Source organism: Haemaphysalis longicornis, unplaced genomic scaffold (genome assembly GCF_048455015.1).
Source record: "Haemaphysalis longicornis isolate Haplotype H1 unplaced genomic scaffold, Haemaphysalis longicornis Haplotype H1 scaffold_1, whole genome shotgun sequence".
Classification (NCBI taxonomy): Eukaryota; Metazoa; Arthropoda; class Arachnida; order Ixodida; family Ixodidae; genus Haemaphysalis; species Haemaphysalis longicornis.
This window is the reverse complement of record NW_027526203.1, coordinates 113,518,108-113,536,360: the sequence shown is the minus strand read 5'-3', so window position 1 is coordinate 113,536,360 and position 18,253 is coordinate 113,518,108. Positions and strand designations below refer to the sequence as shown.

At 48.5% G+C, this 18,253-nt stretch overlaps 1 long non-coding RNA gene across 5 annotated transcripts in view; it reads left to right on the top strand.

The window, feature by feature from the left end:
- The window catches only part of LOC144165486 (uncharacterized), a 183,009-nt gene that overhangs the window by 137,835 nt on the left and 26,921 nt on the right, over positions 1-18,253 (top strand). For 3 of the 5 annotated variants that reach the window (XR_013321466.1, XR_013321464.1, XR_013321463.1), the window contains exons 4-6: positions 11,375-11,443; positions 13,508-13,534; positions 15,263-15,313. This is a non-coding gene — a long non-coding RNA (uncharacterized LOC144165486). The remainder of the gene's footprint in view (positions 1-11,374; positions 11,444-13,507; positions 13,535-15,262; positions 15,314-18,253) is intronic. The other 2 variants (XR_013321467.1, XR_013321465.1) reach the window with 1 other exon arrangement.

The window sequence follows — 18,253 nt, the reverse complement described above, 5'->3', positions numbered from 1 at the left end:
CGTGAATAACTTTTACCTCACCAACGCTACTAAACACCAGATCACTCAACATAACGGCAACACAATGGAACCACACGGAACCCCCATGATGCTTCGCATCCTCATCGGGGTTTCCCACGGGAAGATGGTGTAATCTTTTTGTGAGTCGGATACCTTTCCTGGTCTTTTTTCATTTAACATGCCAATGTTCAGCCTTGGCACTGGCAGTCAGCACCTCTTACCCCAGTGTGCCGAAAATGAAAGCGACCATCGACAACAGGTCAGGGGTGACCCCTCCTTGGAAGAAGACATTGTCTCCTATGCCGCAGCAAGCAATTTTGCCGCAGCAAGCAAGCAAAAGTCGTGAGCTGCTTTTACGACTATCAATTATTTTCTGAAATGTATTCAATGACCCATGCACATTAGAGTGACTTTGCGAGAGCTTTCAAGCGTATCTACTCCACGGACGTTACAGGGAATTTGTGCAGACTTTCAAGCATCTCTTTGGAAGCTACCCGTGTTTCTAAAACTCTTTATTTTGCTTGCTTTACCCCATACTTTCATTCCTTTCGCCGGTAGGGCCGCTAGTCTCGTCTTTCATAACTTAATTCATTTTCTTTTTATTCCCATAAGGCCCTTGTCTTAAAACAATCCGCCTACGCAGGGAACTTCGGTGAAATTTACGGATTACTCGGCAGTCTGCAAAACGTCCTGGCGCTACACTTCGGGGCGCACGCAAATACACTGGTAGCTTTGGCACATCCAACCCCATTGAACTTCAAACCCTCTTAAAATGATTATCCCGTGTCCACGCAAGTGATTGACAAACGACCTCCATACATTGGAAACAGAGTGGCCACGTGGAAGGATGCGCGGATAGGAAGGGGGGAGAGAGAGGTGTAGGGAGAGGGGACGGAGCAGGGGAATTTAGTTTGTTGACACAAACCTTGCGAAACCATAATCACGCTGCGAGCGGAGACCCAACCACCCAGGGACGTACCCCGAGTGGGCCCCCGAACTTTTTTGAGCCATACCCCCCTTCCCCGTGCCACCTCTCTTCTCCCCTCGCACACATTCTAACTCGCCACCATATAAATCCGGGGCATGCTAGCTATGTCAGGTGTCTGTTTTTTTTCAAAATGACCCAAATCCACCTAAAAAGAATTTCAGCAAAAAAAAAAAAAAAATGAAAGTTTGGAACCGGACCTAAATGCAATGCTGTCAGAACTATTAAATGACATGTTTTACATGTCAGATAGGGGAAATCTAGAGAGACAAGTAATTAAGAAGTATGCGGAGAATTTGAGCAATATTAGGATAAGGTCGGATTTTAAGCAAAAAGGTTTAAGTAAAAAAGGCAATAAACATGCAGCAGAGCTTTAAGAACAGTAAAAATATATATGAAGAACCGGTGAGTCCCCTTGGTAGCATTAGCAGCTCTTTTCGAATGGTTCCGTAGGGTACTTTTTTGGGCACGTTTGAAGACACTCATGAAGCTTGCCATTGACTTGCCATAAATTTCGAGAACGCTTCACAAGAAGCCTGCTCATATAATCTTCTTCACCTTAATGAAGTGGCTCGTACCCCCAGAGAGGGGGGATTTGCCATGGCTTGTAATCGGCAGCTAATTTGTTAGGTACGTAAATGGGAAATATGCGAGTAATAACAATAATAATAACCCCATTTACTCCGTAAGGACGATGGAGAAGAGATAAAATGATAATATCACATCTCTGAGTTTTATTTCGTTCACTTCGGTTCACGTAATCGTAGACGTGTGGCGGCAGATCATTGGCCGATCTCCTCATTTCGCTCTGAACTCATGATAAGCCAGCTCCCAAAAGCAAAAAAAAAAATGATGAGAACACTTACAAAACAGCGTGAACGGTCACACCAAAAGGTAAATCCCAATGGGCAAATGAATTTGGCTCATTTTGATCCGTGCCATAGCATGGTCTGGCTAATTTTGCATACGAAGTAAGATATGCGTACACCTTTGCAGGGAATTGTCTCAACTATTTTTTTGCCACATTATTTGTAGGGGAAAGTTGCCGGGATTTTCTTGGAAGTGCAGTTTTATCTGACTTATTTTTGGTTTGTGGATTAGGTTCATTGCGAAAAAAAGGCCGCCTGATTTGGTGGTCAACAACGGATTAAAAAAAACAGGCGAGGTTTGTTTGCTACGTTTACACGGAGCCAGTACCGCTGTCCATTGGCTTAGTGCTCTGCTGCCGACCTGGTACTTGCCATTCGCTGCCCCCCCTCCTCCCCCCCCTTTACCCTGTTCGTTTGCAGTCGATGCTTGGGTCTTTTCGGACAGCAGCAACTTATCGCTTGTTTCGCCAGGGTGGCGGTTTTCGCGGCTCGGGTCGCATATGCTTTGGCGGAGAAGAAAACTTTTTGTCTTTAAACATTCAACAAATCTCTCCGTCCTAGCGCGCCTTGGTGTCGGCGGATACTGTCGCCCATGCCTGTTGTTTGTGGTTCAACCGTTTCCTTCCCTGAGCCGAACTCACGTACAGCGCGTTTTTCACTAGTTTTTGCGGAAATGCTGCTTTTATGTTTGACGGTAAGAAGTCTGCTTACCGCAGAGAAACCCGCTGGAGGGTTTCTCTACGGAATGCCTTCCAACGTCCGCCTCGCGCACGTGTGCAGTGTCCGCCGAACAAACCAAGGCGACACAAACGCTTTAGGCCGGATGGCGACGAGCGGAGTGGCGTGAGGGGATGCTTGACCCCATCGCCCGGCGCCTCTAACGACTACGACTACGCCCGCTTAGGGAAAGTTACCGTGGGAGTACGAAAGCCCTGTTCCACAGTCGACGCGTCCGTCTGGGCAAGAAGGATCGCTCACAAAGCAAGCGCAAGAACGTTACCAAGCCCGACGACGGCAGGGTGGCAAAGTGAAGGCGCGCATCGCAGTTGTATGGCGGCCAGAGACACCGGCGGCGTTCCTTCGCACAACTAAAGCCAGTGACAGCGGTATTGCTGATTGACACCCATTGTGTTTAATGGCTGCTATGCACAACGGCGGGTTTACGAACCCCAATCTGCATTCCTATGAACAGACCTCGAGAACACCGGGCTTGAGCGGGGAAGGGCACGGAGTCAATGTGGCCAATGGTCAACATGAGAGAGACAGGTGTGCAGCGGGTAAGATGAACCCGGGCCGGATATCTCGACAGACACCAACCAGACTTTTGGCCGAAAGAATTGGAATGTGAACTGTTTCTTTGTATTTGAGAGATTATAAAACCCCGAGTTCGTGGGAAGAAAATACGAGGCGCATTAAACGTAGCGTAGCCTCGCGATGCCGGAGTATCGTCAAGGTGTCGGCAGACAGCAACGAGTTTACTTCACCAACGGGCCGAACGAGAGGACGGAGGAGAAGCTCATTCCCGCCTTGTATCCTGAGCCGTTGCTGTGGGCAAAGACAGCAGGACAAGCCACTCTGTGACGCCGAGGAAGGGACAAGGCGCATCTCTGGAAATAACAAGCTCCTTTAAAAAACTGCCATAGGTAAGCGCTGACGCGCTGACGCTTGCCACCGTTTTTGTATCTACATATACTGCAGTCCAGTGCGTCTCGATACTGCAATTTTCGAGGCCTCAATCGTTGGCGCTAAGAATGGAAGACCGTTAAATATTGACCTCTGAGGGTGTTATAGGGTAATACCACACGGTATTAGGCGTATGACATCTCTGATTTACCTAGCAATTTGTTTCCTTCCTTCATAACTAGCAGCCACAGGTTTTGCTTGGAGAAAAATATGGAAGCGCAAGTGGTTTCCTATCTGAACCCTCGAGTGCCTACATGCACTTCTATTTCTGCCGACTTCGATTGCGTATAACATGTGGGATGCTCCGCAAGTATGCCTTAACATTAGCAGAGGGAATGTATAGTTACTGTGCAGTACGCGTATTCATTCCTGTAAATATTTTAATTACTGTTCTTCTATTTTAAATCTTGCAAACTTCGCTTAGGGATCTTTAACGGGCGCCGAAATCTCGAGCACACTACTGTTTTGGCTTTTCACCTCCATGACGAAAGCAGTAGATTTGATCTTATTTCTCTATGCAGGTTTACGCGCCTTTATGATGATGGTTTGATTTTATTGGCGCAAGGCCGACACGGGCAAAGAGCGCCAAACACAAAGTTATTTGATGAGGAGAGAACACGAAATAAAATCAGTTAAAAAAAAAATTCCCCCGCACCTCCCCGAGGGGGATTGTGAGGATGCAGAAATGCGAACGTCGAACGCAACGTCCTCGGGTACCATGCGAGGAAGGCACCGCACAACCTTCGATACGTCGATGGGCACGTTCACCGCCTGTCCCTTGATTCCAAACTGCCCGTTGCCTCGAGTCAGCCGCCTGATGCTCATGAAGGGGAGTCGAGGCGCGCTGCGCCGCTCTTCGACCGGGTTCAGATCGGGAAGATGCGCCGGCCGAGGAGGATAACGGTAGCCAAAAATCACGCAGCCCTCCTCCTCGCAGCTTTGTCTTCTTCTCCTTCTTCTTCAGCGGTTCCCCTACGGGAAGCTGACGATGGTGGTTGAACGCGAAGCTATCTCGTGATGGATTGTTTGGTTGGCCAATCCCTAGGGGCCTCATGCCACAATCATCATCAGACGCGCTGCGTGGTTGAATGCGAAGCTATCTCGTGATGGATTGTTTGGTTGGCCAATCCCTAGGGGCATCATGCCACAATCATCATCAGACGCGCTGCGGATGCCGGCCAAGGGACGCACGACAACCCCCGACTATAATGCATTTCTGCATAAAACTATGAGTACGGCTGGTGTAAAGGGCCAGGGTGAAGAACAAGAGTGGTTTAAGAATAAATAAGGTGGCTGGTGTATAGGACCATGGGTAAAACTATGGGTGGTATGAGATGAGTTGTAAAAAGTGAACTTCTGATAGGAACTCAAGGGTGCGCTGAACAGAAAACATGGCATCGTCTCCTAAGAAGTATGACGGGTGTGGAGGAATATGTCGTGTGTGTAGTTGTGGGAAGTGTTTTCGTCGTGTAATGTCGATTGCCTTACATTGTATGAGGATGTGGATCACGGATAGGGCCTCTCCGCACCTGCTGCACAGAGGTCTTGGAGATCCAGTGAGCAGGTGCGAGTGCGTTGCGTGCGTGTGCCCTATCCGTAATCTAGCCAACGCGACTTCTATGTATCTGTTGCGTGTATCGGAGGTGTACGGTCCTAAGTGTGGTTTTATTACGTGTAACTTGTTGTCAGTTTGTTCACTCCAATGTGTTTGCCATGTTTTGCGAAGTTGTTGTTTGATGTGTGGCTTCACGTCGGTGTAGGGTAATGTGGTTATGTCTACTGAATTCGAGAGTGTAGCAGCAGCGGCCATTCGATCCGCGGCTTCGTTCCCGGCTATACCACAGTGGCCAGGGACCCAGCAAAGTACGAGTTCAAATTTGTGGACATACACCGACATAATACCTTTGATGATAAGATTTACAACGTGATTTTTTGAAGACTTTGTTGATGACAATGCCCGCACAACACTGAGGGAATCTGTATAGATAATGGATTGTGGGGTGTGGCTTTGGAGTATATGATTAACAACAAGAAGTACACCATAAGCCTCTGCCGTAAAGATACTAGTATGACTATTCAGAGTTCTGGTGACATGAAGGCCGGGCCCATGCGCCGCGCAGGACACAGAGGTGGAAGTCTTAGAGGCATCCGTATAAAATTCGGAATAATGATACTTCTCCTGCAAATACAAGAAGTGCTGCTGAATTGCACATGTGGGAGCTCGGTTTTTATCTACACGTGTGAAAGATGTGTCGCATGATACAGGGCGGAGATGCCATGGTGCTATGAAATCTGTTACAGAACTTTGGATGGTGTCTAAAAAGGAGACAGCAAGCTCTGACGCTTCCTCTCTAACTCTGTAAGAGAAGGGCGCAGAGAACGATGGTCGATTTAAAAGGAGTTCAGTCATGGAGGTATCATGAAAAACTGATTTAAAAGGATGGTGAGGCATGGATAAAATTTTAAAAGCATAAAGGAGGTCTGTGTATGCTCGCTGACGTTGTAGGTTCCATTTGTTGCACTCTACATACAGGCTTTCAACTGGACTAGTTCGGAAGGCACCACACGACAAGCGGAGCCCTAGATGAAGCACAGGGTCCAGCAATTTACGCGCCTTTATGGTAAACGCTGGGTGCTCATCGTGTTTGTACTAGTAACGGCCGGTATCCTCATCATCTCCCCTAATTTGCATATTAAAGTTACCTTGGGTTGGGCCCCTCTGAAAAAAATCCTGGGTACGTGCCTGCAGCCACTCAAAGGAAAATCGCCGACCCAAGGCCATCGTTATTCTCCTTAAATACCATCCCCTCTTTATTTCGCCACAAGATACGTGCATCTAGGTCCTGCCGTGCATAATATGCGCATGCGTGAAAACTCTCCCATTTGGGCAGCTCTTTGTTACCTCAACTTGACCATTCGAGGAGGGGTAGGAGGAGAAGGAAGAGGAGGAGAAAAACGAACGGAAAGGCCGAGAGGTTCCCCAGGCGTAGAGCCCAGATTGCTACTAGACACTGGGGAAAGGGTGTTCAGAGGATGAAAGACAGGGCAGGCGAAAAAGAGGGGATAGGAGTGGGGCAGCGCTCACACTTTAGTACCTTTGTGGGCACTACAGTTTTTCATCCAAACCTGTGTCCTTCATGAAACGCAGAAGAGCTTTTGTTGCATTCTGTGAAGTTGATTGTAGGGGTCGATGCGCTGGAATAGTCTCTAGTTTGAACGGGTCATTGTCCAATCGGCTGAGCTCGGCGGCAAAAACACGTTTTTCCGATGAATACTGGGGGCACCAACCCAGCACATGTTTTATTGTAGAAATCATGCTGGCTATACAGTTGCCACGTATGGGTTACTTAACCCATTATATATAAAATCGGCTTCGCGATGGCTAGCGAGCGGAACGATCTTCAAACAGTGCTGTCTAGGGGCGTCAGTCAAGTGGGAGGGGCGTGGCCGCAAAGTTAAGAAGAAATTCGTCAGCAGATCGACGGGAGGTTCCTGGCCATGGCAAGCAAGCGGAACGAGCTTCGGAGGGTGCTTTCCAGGGAGCTGATCAAGCGGTGTCGGCTGCAGCCGTTAAGTTCAACATCACGTTCACCAGACGATCAAGAGAAATTACAACTAGGCCTCCTGGAAATCGATAAGCATACACCGACATTTTGGAGCGCAGCCGTTAAAGAGACACTGAAGGCAACTAGCAAGTTGGGCTCAGACGAAAGTTCGACTGCCCTGTAGCCCTATCAGCATTTATTCAGGGGGAAAAGTTGCTTTAATTGCCGAGAAATTGCTCATTCAGACACGAATTTCATCCCTCGCGCCATTTGATGACGTTTCGCGTGACGTCAACGGAGGCCGGAAGCGAGTGAGGGAGCAGCTTGGTCTAGCAGGAACACTAAAACTTACCAAACGAATCATCGCAACCACAGGAGCTCCTAGTCGCGCTCTCGGCGCATACGACCAAACAACTTGCCTTCCGTACACGTCCGTAGGTTGCCACTCAGTGTGCGTCAACCTTGGTACCGCACGAGACGTGCGACGGTGGTTAAAACAATGTAAACGTGTCGCGGGCCCTTTTACTTTACCTTCAAAACACATAGCGGACAGCGCAACCGCAACGGGAACGACGTCCGAGGCGCTCTTACGCTTTGCAGTCCCGTTATGGATAGTCTGGTTTTAGTCGCTTCGATGCGCTCGGCTTGATACCTGGCGCCATCGGTTAGTTCCACATGTAACCGCGCCCAATGCCTTGTGTGAAAGCGAGCCTAGGTACTCCGGTGTACGACCATCTGAATAGCTGTACGTGAGCATTTGAGTGAGATTCCTCTCGAAAAAGACACTCAAACACGACTCTACAGATGGGCTTACGTGGTGCAGGTTTGGTATGCGTGCAGATGGCAGTAACAGGCATGTGACTATGCCGAACCTGCAATAACAATCGCAACCGCCCCTGGCGCCACGGCTTGGCAGCTTGCGAATGTGGGCACGGCTTGAATTATACCTGTTTGTTATAATTGTTTAAGACTTACGAACGGTAACGGGAAACGAAAGATTTTACGTGTTTCGTTGAGAGCTTATGTGCGCGCTTCTTGTTCTGTTATTTAAGTGATTCTTGGCACACCCCCTCAGTCGCCGTTTACGCCAATTCTGGTGTGCGACTCATAGCTTTATTTTTTTTATTATTTGCGAGAAAATTGACATTTACCGCCCCAGAGACTGGTATCTTCGTTTTCTGTGGACGCCAATTTATTTACTTAGACCAGCTTTCGGTTTTTGCGTTCAGTGGTCATTTAAGCGCCCGCTTCTGTGGTTTCGCGTCGGCCCTCGCCGTCAGCCTCGTTTTACGCGAGAGGACGAACAGGACACCGAACATAGCGCGATCAGGAAAGCGGAGGAGGAAAAGTATGGCGAAAGTGTGAGGGGAAGGGCGGTATGCATAGGTGATGCGCTACGAGAGAAAGTCAGAGTAGCGCGCGCTGCCGTGCGTTCGGTGATGGTGCGATCACTTCCTGACGCTCAGGAAGGGCCGCCCGAGGCGGGGCTCAGCCCCGCTGACGGCAGAATCTACCGGGGAGCGCCGCGCGCCGACTCAACAGTTATGCGCCGTCGCCGAGATGCCTCTGGAGTTCCGCTGCGCTCAAATTTCGCCTTTGGGAGAGCCTGAATCGTTATCCAATTTTCTTCTTTTGCTTTCTCGTTCCCCGGGAAACGTAAACGGGTGTGTCGCGTTTATTTTCTCGTTGGCCTTACCAGAGTCCTTCAATGCCTTTCTGTCATGAAACTTCGCCATCACGCTCAGGGACAGCTTCGTGCGCTGCCGCGCCGCGGCGCTGGTATTGATCGGAGGGCAGCCGGGGGCGTACTCAGAGCGCGTTTGGTTGGGCAAGGAACAGACCACGGAGTAAGATAAAACAGACGCTCGCCGCCTTATAAGCAGTGAGCTTTCGCTTTACGTGTCGTGGGCCGCTCAAATGGACTTATCATTTTGTGAGTGGCGAAAAAAATTTGGTGCGAACTGGCATACTGCTACTGCGTTCCTGCCTGCTGGTCTGGCTACACAGCAGCGGCGGCCGCCCGATGCCGTCCGATCTGCAATGGCGCCCCTCGCGGTAGCCTTTGTCCCCGCACGAAACTTTGCCGGGAGTTTCATGACCAGAGAAGCATTGAAGGACTCTGGCCTTACTTTGATGTTTTTTTCGCTCTGCTGGTTTCGCCCCCTTTCCACCTGCTTTCTCCGCACACTCACGACACGATAAATGTCAACAAACTAGAGGATAAAAACTTGGCTGTACAAAAAAAGGTTGCCGGGGCTGGGATCGAACATGTGTCCTCGTCCTCAGTAGCGCGACGATTTAGGAACGAAGCCACAGCGGCGGGTATCAGTTATGTCTAAAATCTTAATTTCAAATTTTCATGTTCCAAATAATGCTTGAAATACTGTAAACATCTTCCCGATCAGATAGCTAGTGCATTGCACATCCCACCATCGTCCTCTTGAAGTTGGCGCCTGCGGTAGTATTCACGTAATATTTTTTTGTTGTGCGCCGTGCCGCATTTTTGTCTTCTCTTGCATGCTGTCCTGCGAAGTGCTTATGTGGGCTACCACGTTTTACAGCTGAAGCTCAGGTAGACCCTTCGGTGTTCATACCAGTACAGACAGAAAAGACAGCAACAGTGGGTCTAGTACGCGACTGCATCCTCGCATTACCACCGTCATGAATTTTTCAGCGTAGCTCTATTACACTAGCCTCCAATATATGCCGTATATATGATTTTTTGGTATCCCAAAGCTCCCAGCGCACAAACAGAAAATTAGACACTTTTAGGTATATGCGGGAATTAAACTAGAGTTTTCAGGTTAGCCGCCGAGTGTTTTACCACGGCACGGGAAAAGTGAAAGTGACAAGGTTAAGTGACGGCACGTGAATTACACAAGTGCATGGCTGCACATGGAACTCTGACTCTTGAGAAGCTGCCTCTTGGAGTGTGGTACCTCGGCCCGTAAAAGTAATTCGCACCCATGACGAAGAAACAACAGCGAACAGAGAGGCGGAAACATGACGTAGAGGTACAGAAGTTGTTGGTAAGTGTCGCCAAGCTTTGTCCTTCAAAATCACGCAAGCAGAATTTAGTTCGCTAGAATTATTTTGATGTCCCTGGCCCAAAACCTCAACCGCTCTCTATGGTGAGGCAAAACAAAACCAGAACGGCGCTTGCTGACACCTTGATCCTTGAGTTGGCGCTGGGCTAAGAATATGCCGCTTTCCAGACGCTCGATGGTGGCGTCTCTTTCAAATAGGCGGGCGTGGAGAGGCAATCTCAACTTGACGAATTACCGGATCTTTGTAAGGGCGTTAGGGCCGTCCTTATTGCAAGATAAAATGTATTTATTTTGTAGTTAATCTAATAAAACTTCTCTGTGTGATAGTACAGCTGTGCTGACGTCCCACCTTCCCACAGTGGCGATAGTGGAATGGATGAAATTTTCTCCGTCTACGTCGTTTTCTTTTTTTCTCTGTTACTCTGACTGAGAGGGTTGCAGAGCCTGTGCTGGCCCTGCATACTCTCTTTGCGCCAGTCTGCCTTGCTACACCTGTAGTTGTCACGGTCAAATTACTCCGGTAGGCTTACAGTAGCGCGACAGTGTCTTCTTAGTATTATCATAGTGCCTCTTTTCCCTTGGCATCGTTTTCTTGTTTTTTTTGTTTTTTTGTTTGTTCGCCACAATAAGCCCGATATACGTTGTCTGCGTGAACGTGCTTTGGTACTTCTGTGATTACCGTGCCTATATTACTCCTGTAGGCTTCAGTACATATCTCTAAAACATGTTCCAAGTGGAAGGCCCCAACGCTTTCAGTGCGTTAACTTTTAGTTAACTAAAGCAGATGATCGGTAGTGGTGTAGAGGATGCTTGTTTCACTCGCAATTGCTAGCCCCGATGCGCTGCGTGCTATTATTATTATAAATGTAGTTGCGATGAGATCGCTAAAATTCTTCTACGACCCCACAGCAGTTCTATGTGTAAGAGTCACTTTTCATCCGTGCCCTGTCTGTCTGTCTGTCTGTCTGTCTGTCTGTCTGTCTGTCTGTCTGTCTGTCTGTCTGTCTGTCTGTCTGTCTGTCTGTCTGTAATTTAAAATTTACAAATTTAGATATGCCAATGCCCTATATTTTCATCGTTATCCTTAAAATATTAAAACTTCCTGAGTGCTTATTGCCGGCTGTTCGACTCTGGGGCCAAGTTGGAGACTTCAGCTTCAATTATGAGTATTGTATTAGTGCACCAAAAAGAGCGAGTAAATGTTGCCGAGTTATCATAAGTGGTTTTCGTTTCTTTGCTTTTCAGCCACAAACACGACTGCCTCATCGGCAGCGGCACCAGCAAGCTCGCCATCAGCTCCAGCAGGAAAAGCAGGTGAGGATTATCTTTCTTCGATCTGTGATCTCAGGTCCCACCGCATCCTAGCATGCACCCACGTATCACTGCAAAAAAGGGTAAAACTTACACACAAATGGTTTCGCTAAAACAACGAGCATACAGTTTGGCTGTTGAGATTTGACTTTCCTGTCTGGTGTTTTTATTAGCCTGGTACTTTCGCAGAGCCATCAATAGTACTTTGCGAGCAATGTTGTTTACAACTAAAAAAGATGGTGATGAAGACCCCGGTGTTGTGAAGATGCTCTTTCAGCGCTAATAATCAGAAAAAAGTCAATGCAATAAACTAAACTATTGCTACTAATACCGCGTAAACTGCCTAAATGCAGGATAACGCAGGCAAACAATCACTTACAGCAAAACAGGTTCGTAGGATGGAGTAAATGCGCGCTTCGCACATTTTTATCCATCCTCGAAAATGTTTTAAACATTTTGTTTCTAGATTGCGCGTGGGTTTTTCATTATCTTGCGTTCATTTTTTAGTTACTTGTTCCTCTACACTAGTGTACAGTAAAGCGCATTCAACCAACGCACCGGGATCGTGTGGTTCTGAGAAAGCAATGTTTTCTACAACGAGCTGCGCAACAATATGTGCGTTTAGTTGATGGGGCATTCTCACATATGCCTTCTCAACTGCCGTGGGGACACCGAGGGCGATTCCAGAACGCGTCAATGCTGAAACATTCCTGAATGGCCAACGTACCTTGGTAAAAAAATTACGCCCACCTCCCCTCGCGGGAACCCATGTGTGATGCGACGCTGAAGGGGGTTCCATTGGCGTTTCCGTTGGGTCGATTAGTCGAATTGCGTGAAACGCGTAGTGAACGTCCATTGCGTTTCCATCACATCGTTGGGTTCCCGCGAGGGGAGGTGGGCGTAATTTTCCCTTTTGACCATGCATACATGCAAATGAGAGTCGTTTAGGCGTTGTTTAGGAGGTACGGTCACATCAAGCAATCGTCAGGTACGGCAAGAGAGCAAGCGCAAGCGTCAGCGCGGACGACCGTCGACTGAGACCGGGGGGAGCGCCCGAAGGAGAGGAGACCGCAGAGAGAGAGAGTACTGCACATGCGCACAGTGCGCAGCCGCGCGCAGCGCGACCGAAGATGTTGGGAGAGAGTGTTCGCTATCGAAGAGAGGAGAGGAGGCGAGCGGAGGAGAGACGCAGCTGTGCGGATGCGGACGATGGACGCACGCAGGACAGGGCCGCGAGCAAGAGATTCTCCTCTCAGCGTCGCATCTAAAACACCTGTAGACATTCTTGACCGTTTCACGCTCTTACACAGCTGTCACGTGTCACTACTTTCGATTTTTCATCCAAGTCCAACACATAACAACACTAGAAAATACCGTGCGTACGAGATTTCGACGCACGTTAAAAATCCCCAGGTATTCAAAACTAAACCGGAGCCCTCCACTACGGCGCGCCTCATCACCTGCGTTGGGTCGGTGCGCTAAACCCTACAATCAATCAACACTAGCAAATACTCTTTCCTAAGAGTTACAATACCGCCTAGGAACAAAGTGCACCACAATGAAAATCATACCAGCCCCTTCTTCAAAATGCTCACTCCAAATTATCTTCAATTAGGAGGTATATTAGAGTCGGACAACGTTCGACTGAAACATGTGACAAGAGTGGTTTGGACAAAGCCCGTTTATTTCTCCCTTAATTTTCACCCGAAGTAAGAGTACCTTTTAAAGGTTTCATTTAAAAGAAAATAATTTTAATAATACGTGATACCTCTTTTTCTAATGATAAGTAAACAAGACCTGAAGCATTGGCTTTAGGCTACTTTTCTCGGCCGTCTTTTTCAAGCTGAAGTACAGGAAGAATAGGCGCTGTACACAAGGAACATATTTCCACAAATCGATCCTCAAGTTCCCTCATGAGTACCATTGCATAAGTTAAAAGCCGGTACCAATCTTGTATTTCCAAGGTTACAGTGTTTTTTGCAGGTCACGGACGATAACACCTGTGCCCTCTGCGTGCTCGTCTCCCGAGCAGGGTGACACAAACACTAATTGCCCCTGTAATTTCAGGCTCCGAACCAGCGTGCAGCTCCAAAGGTACCGTCAACCACTTTCACACCTGATCCTAGCAACCGACAAAACACCCACAAGATTCCAGTCCAACAAGTTGTCGGAGTAGGGGCTCATGCAAGGCGGCACTTGGCCATTGTTTTTACCCCAAAAAGAACATACCATAGTAATACTCCCCGTCGTGTAATACTCCCCCATAGACTAAATGCGCTATCAAAGAGAAAAACAGATAAGAAAGCTCGTGTCCTGTCTGATTTCGCATCTGTTCTCCTGGCAATGTCTCAAGTTTGTACGTACTGCGGTTGTAATGCAAATAAAACAGCTCAATATGTGGACAGTAAACAAAGAACGAACCCACAACAGTCGCTTTTTCGCCGCTGTCCATGCATCACACAAAACTTCGCATGCAAAAGTGGCGTGTTACCGACTGATATTATTTATGAAACCGATTTTCTGGCTCTGAAATTCGCCAATCCTCGAGCGGCCGTCCTTAATTTTTATCGCAGTGCATGCACATTACCACACCCAATTCACGCCCACATTTTATTGCAAGTTCACAGGGAGTGATTCAGCTGACTTAAGAATTACTGGTAAATCAGAGTCGAATTGCACGCCCAAAAAGCACAAACCAAAGGTGTCAGGTGGAACGGAGGCGTCTTCACACGCGCACACACATCACCAATGGCTTCGACAAAATGCGACCCAGTGATGAGAACAATAATGAAGAGGCTGAGCACAGACTGCATTTAACTTTTAGCCACATATTCTCTGGCAACTTGGAGCCGCTGACGTAATGCTAGGGGACTAAGCAAGTGCTTTGGAGGGAGCAGTTATGCTGTAGTCATTGGCATTTTTGAAGGTAGAATTGATCAACAATGCCTTGTCTGGCACTCACACATTTCGCATTCTCATGTGCCAAGGGGACGCCTCGATGCTTCCATCGATTTTATTCCCGACGTGATGCCCTATTCTGCGGAGAGGATTGCGATTTCAGCTGATTAGGAAACGAGAGGTAACTATTGTGTCAGCCAACCGGCCTAGCTTAAGAGGTAGATTTCGCTAACAGTCGTTTACTTGTTCTCCGCAAATGAGAGGCAAAAAGCAAATTTCTTCCACATAAGTTTCGAAACACGCGTTTGGAAAACCCAGGTGTCAAAGAAACACTTCACGTGCCTTTCTCAGCTGCATGAATGGAGTGCGTGCGTGCGTGCGTGCGTGCGTGCGCGCGCGCGCGTGTGTGTGTGTGTGTGTGTGTGCGTGCGTGCGTGCGTGCGTGCGTGCGTGCGTGCGTGTGCGTGTGCGTGTGCGTGTGCGTGTGCGTGTGTGTGTGTGTGTGTGTGTGTGTGTGTGTGTGTGTGTGTGTGTGTCTTCTGTGGAAGACTTGTTAATAATGGCGATTAAGTTCGCTGTCGGTGCTATTCATCTGACTCGTCTTCTTATAAGCTAAACTACGAACGGTAAAGCGCAAAATTTCACTTTTCTTTTTGCAGTTGGTTATAAATGTAATTTTACCTAACAAACCTGTTTTATTACTGGTAAAAGGAGTTATTCGTTAAGTCGGAACTGGCTGAGAAAGGCATTAGGCCGCCGAAACAAGAAGCGAACCAATATTGAAAAAAAAAAAAAATGAAATTTTAAACACCTCGCTGAGAATGGCGCTTTACAACACACGTGAACTGCGAACCGCAGATTATATTGATGATTTTAAAAGAAATCTCCTCTGGCTATTCCTTTTCCTTTCATTTTTTCTTGAAGTCTCCGCCGCGGCACCTCGAGCAGCTGCTGCAGCGAACGGAACTGCTGCAGGTAAGAAAACCTATTGAAGATACGACCAGAGTCCTTCAATGTAAGAGTTCTTAATTAAACAGTGTGTAAACGTAGTCCTAATTAAAACAGGAGTCCTTCAATGCCTTTCTGGTCATGAAACTTCGCCGTCACGCTATGGGAGAGCTTTGTTCGCTGCCACGCCGCGGCGCTGGTGTTGATCGGGGGGCAGCCGGGGGCGTGGTCAGAGCGCGTTTGGCAGGGAACGGACCACAGAGTAGGATAAAATAGACGCTCGCCGCCTTATCAGCAGTGCGCTTTCGCTTTACGTGTCGTGGGCCACTCAAATGGACTTGTCATTTTGTGAGTGGCGAAAAAATTTGGTGCGAACGGGCATGCTGCTACTGCGTTCCTGCCTGCCGGTCTGGCTGCAGAGCAGCGGCGGCCGCCCGATGCCCTCCCATCTGCGGTTGCGCCCGTCGCGGTAGCCCTTGTCCCCGTACGAAACTTGGCCGGGAGTTTCATGACCAGAGAAGCATTGAAGGACTCTGATACGACTGAGAGTATCGAGTGCACCATTTGGTAAAGGCCGGGGACTCTCGACTAATGTATACTAGCACATGTAGAATCCATGTATAAAGTTTTAACGCCTTTAGCGCTGCAAAAAAGCGTCGAGATGATGTGAGATGTCATTAAGTGCGTTTACACTTTTTATTTGAAGCTGAAGTTGAAGTTGGACGTTATTTCCAGATATGCACAATGGCTGGGGAGGCGGGAAAATAGCGGCAGTGCTGGAACTTGTTCGGTGGTTCCGCCCCAACCAAACACACACCAGGGTGAGGCGTTAAAAGAAAAAAAATGAAAAAACAAAACTAAAACAAAAGCAAGCACATCAAAATCCGAGTTGATTTTTTAAGACTGCTGCAGGAAATTGGATCTTCATGCCAAGTGGTAGAACCATGTTCTTTGGGGTACCGTAGGACATAGAGCGAATTGATGGCGTGGTCAAAGTACTATTTGTTTAGTGCTAATAGGAATTTTTCGATACAGTCTGGATACTGTAATCTGTGTGTGCAGGTTTCAGTTGCGTTGTCAAAGTAGCATTTGTTTAGTGGTAATGGCAAGATCTACGATACACTACGGAGACCATAATTTGTGTATGCAGCTTTCAGACGGCAGTATTTCGCGTTTCATAAGGAAATTAGGGCCTCGTATACGCCAGAATTTACCGGCCCTCTCATGGAAGCGCCATGAGTTGGGTGCGCCGCCGTGCGGGTGTTCCTGGAAGACAGCCCCCGCCACAGCCGCACGCCCTGGAACATGCTGGATAGCGTATTGTGCGGCCTATTCGGGTGCGCAATCTGATTTGAAAACTGGTGAGTTATTATTCGACATGTCAGTACCGCACAGCTTCACAGTGCACCAGAGAGTGTGTTCAACAGCGAACACTGATTTCATGCCAAGTGCGCCCGTGCTGCATGCACACAGGCCGCGAATGCACCGTACCATGCGTTGTTCTCGCCGAAATGACAGTCTTTGGGCTATGTTTCGACCTGCCAGGCCTTTTGCGCTATTTGGTTTATTTTATTCCTCCGTGCAGGTCAGCGCACCCTGTGTGAAACTGGCGATGTGCGGATGCTACTCGTTGGAGCATCACTGCGCAGTTGTTGAATGACCTAACAACCAATGTAATCGCAAGATCTTCATGCCAGAAACATTGCGATGAAATAAGTGCTCCATGGTCAAAGTTAAGTCCCTTAACAAGTTTTGGGGGCACCCTGAGCGCTACGGTGAATGGAATGTCGCGCACGTACAACAAGCGCAAGCAGAATATGTTCTAAAGGAAGCATCAAGACAAAATAATGGTCTGATGCGCGACCTTCAGTCACTTAATAAGCTTTGGGAAGACCCTGAGTGCTGCTACGAATAGATTATACCGCTCAACAGCTAATACTTTGAATCTAGCATCCTTGAAAGAATAAGTGCGGTCGTACGCTGCCCTTAGATGGCACGGTTATTTACCCCCCTTCCACCATCTACCCCAAAGTTCTGTTCGCTGCAAGTTAGCTATGTTCATTTCATAGCCGTAATGCCTTCGAACATTAACGCCACACTTGTGTTGCAACTTGGCTATCTAACCAGAGCTCTACACAAACGACAAGTGTATGTTGTGCAATAACTCACAGGGCAACAGCCGCCCATTTATTATGGGATTGTGAAGAGCGACCAGACGAAGCTTCAACCAGGACCGACCTTCAGCCGTGGTTATAAGACGCCATACGCAGTTACGACAAGGACATTCAACTCTCAGCCGTCCAGCAGGTCCTAACGGCTCTCGAACGTCAGCACCGGAGAGAAAGCTGTGGGCCGACGCCCTCCCTTCGGGGACAAGGGTGTCCGCCCCCGCAGTGAGTAGCGAAAGTGTTGCTTAGTAGAATGCCACCAGGATCAACGAGTGGCTACGTCTGGGCGTAGTGGAGACATTACGCCTGTTGCCGGCGATCATTAAAGTCTCTTTCACTTCACTTCACTTGGCTGCGCGAGGAAGGAGATAGCACAGCTTGTTAATAATACTAATAATAACGGGGCGGCTCGCACGGCACGGGGGCACGGGCATAGCTCGCTCCTCGCGCTCGTGGCAGTGTCTCGTGTTCTGCGCCAGCAATTGGGCGATCGGCTGCTTGGCTCTTTTCTCTGTCGCTTTCCGCGACATTCTGGGGCCGTCAAACCCGGGAGATCGAACAACGAGCAGAATCGACTTGACGCGGCGCAGACACCGAGGTACACTAGGCTAGGGATTCCTTGGGGTTTGAGACGCCTAGGGATTTGAGACGCCTCGTCCTCGAACGCTGCTCGCCGCTCTTGCTCGTGCCGGAGCCACCCGGTCGCCCGGCATCGCTGCCGTCTGCCATGGAGGAGCTACGCCGCCGCGGTGACTTCGTGAGGCAGGCCGTCACAAGTGGCGTAGCTGCAATTGAATCG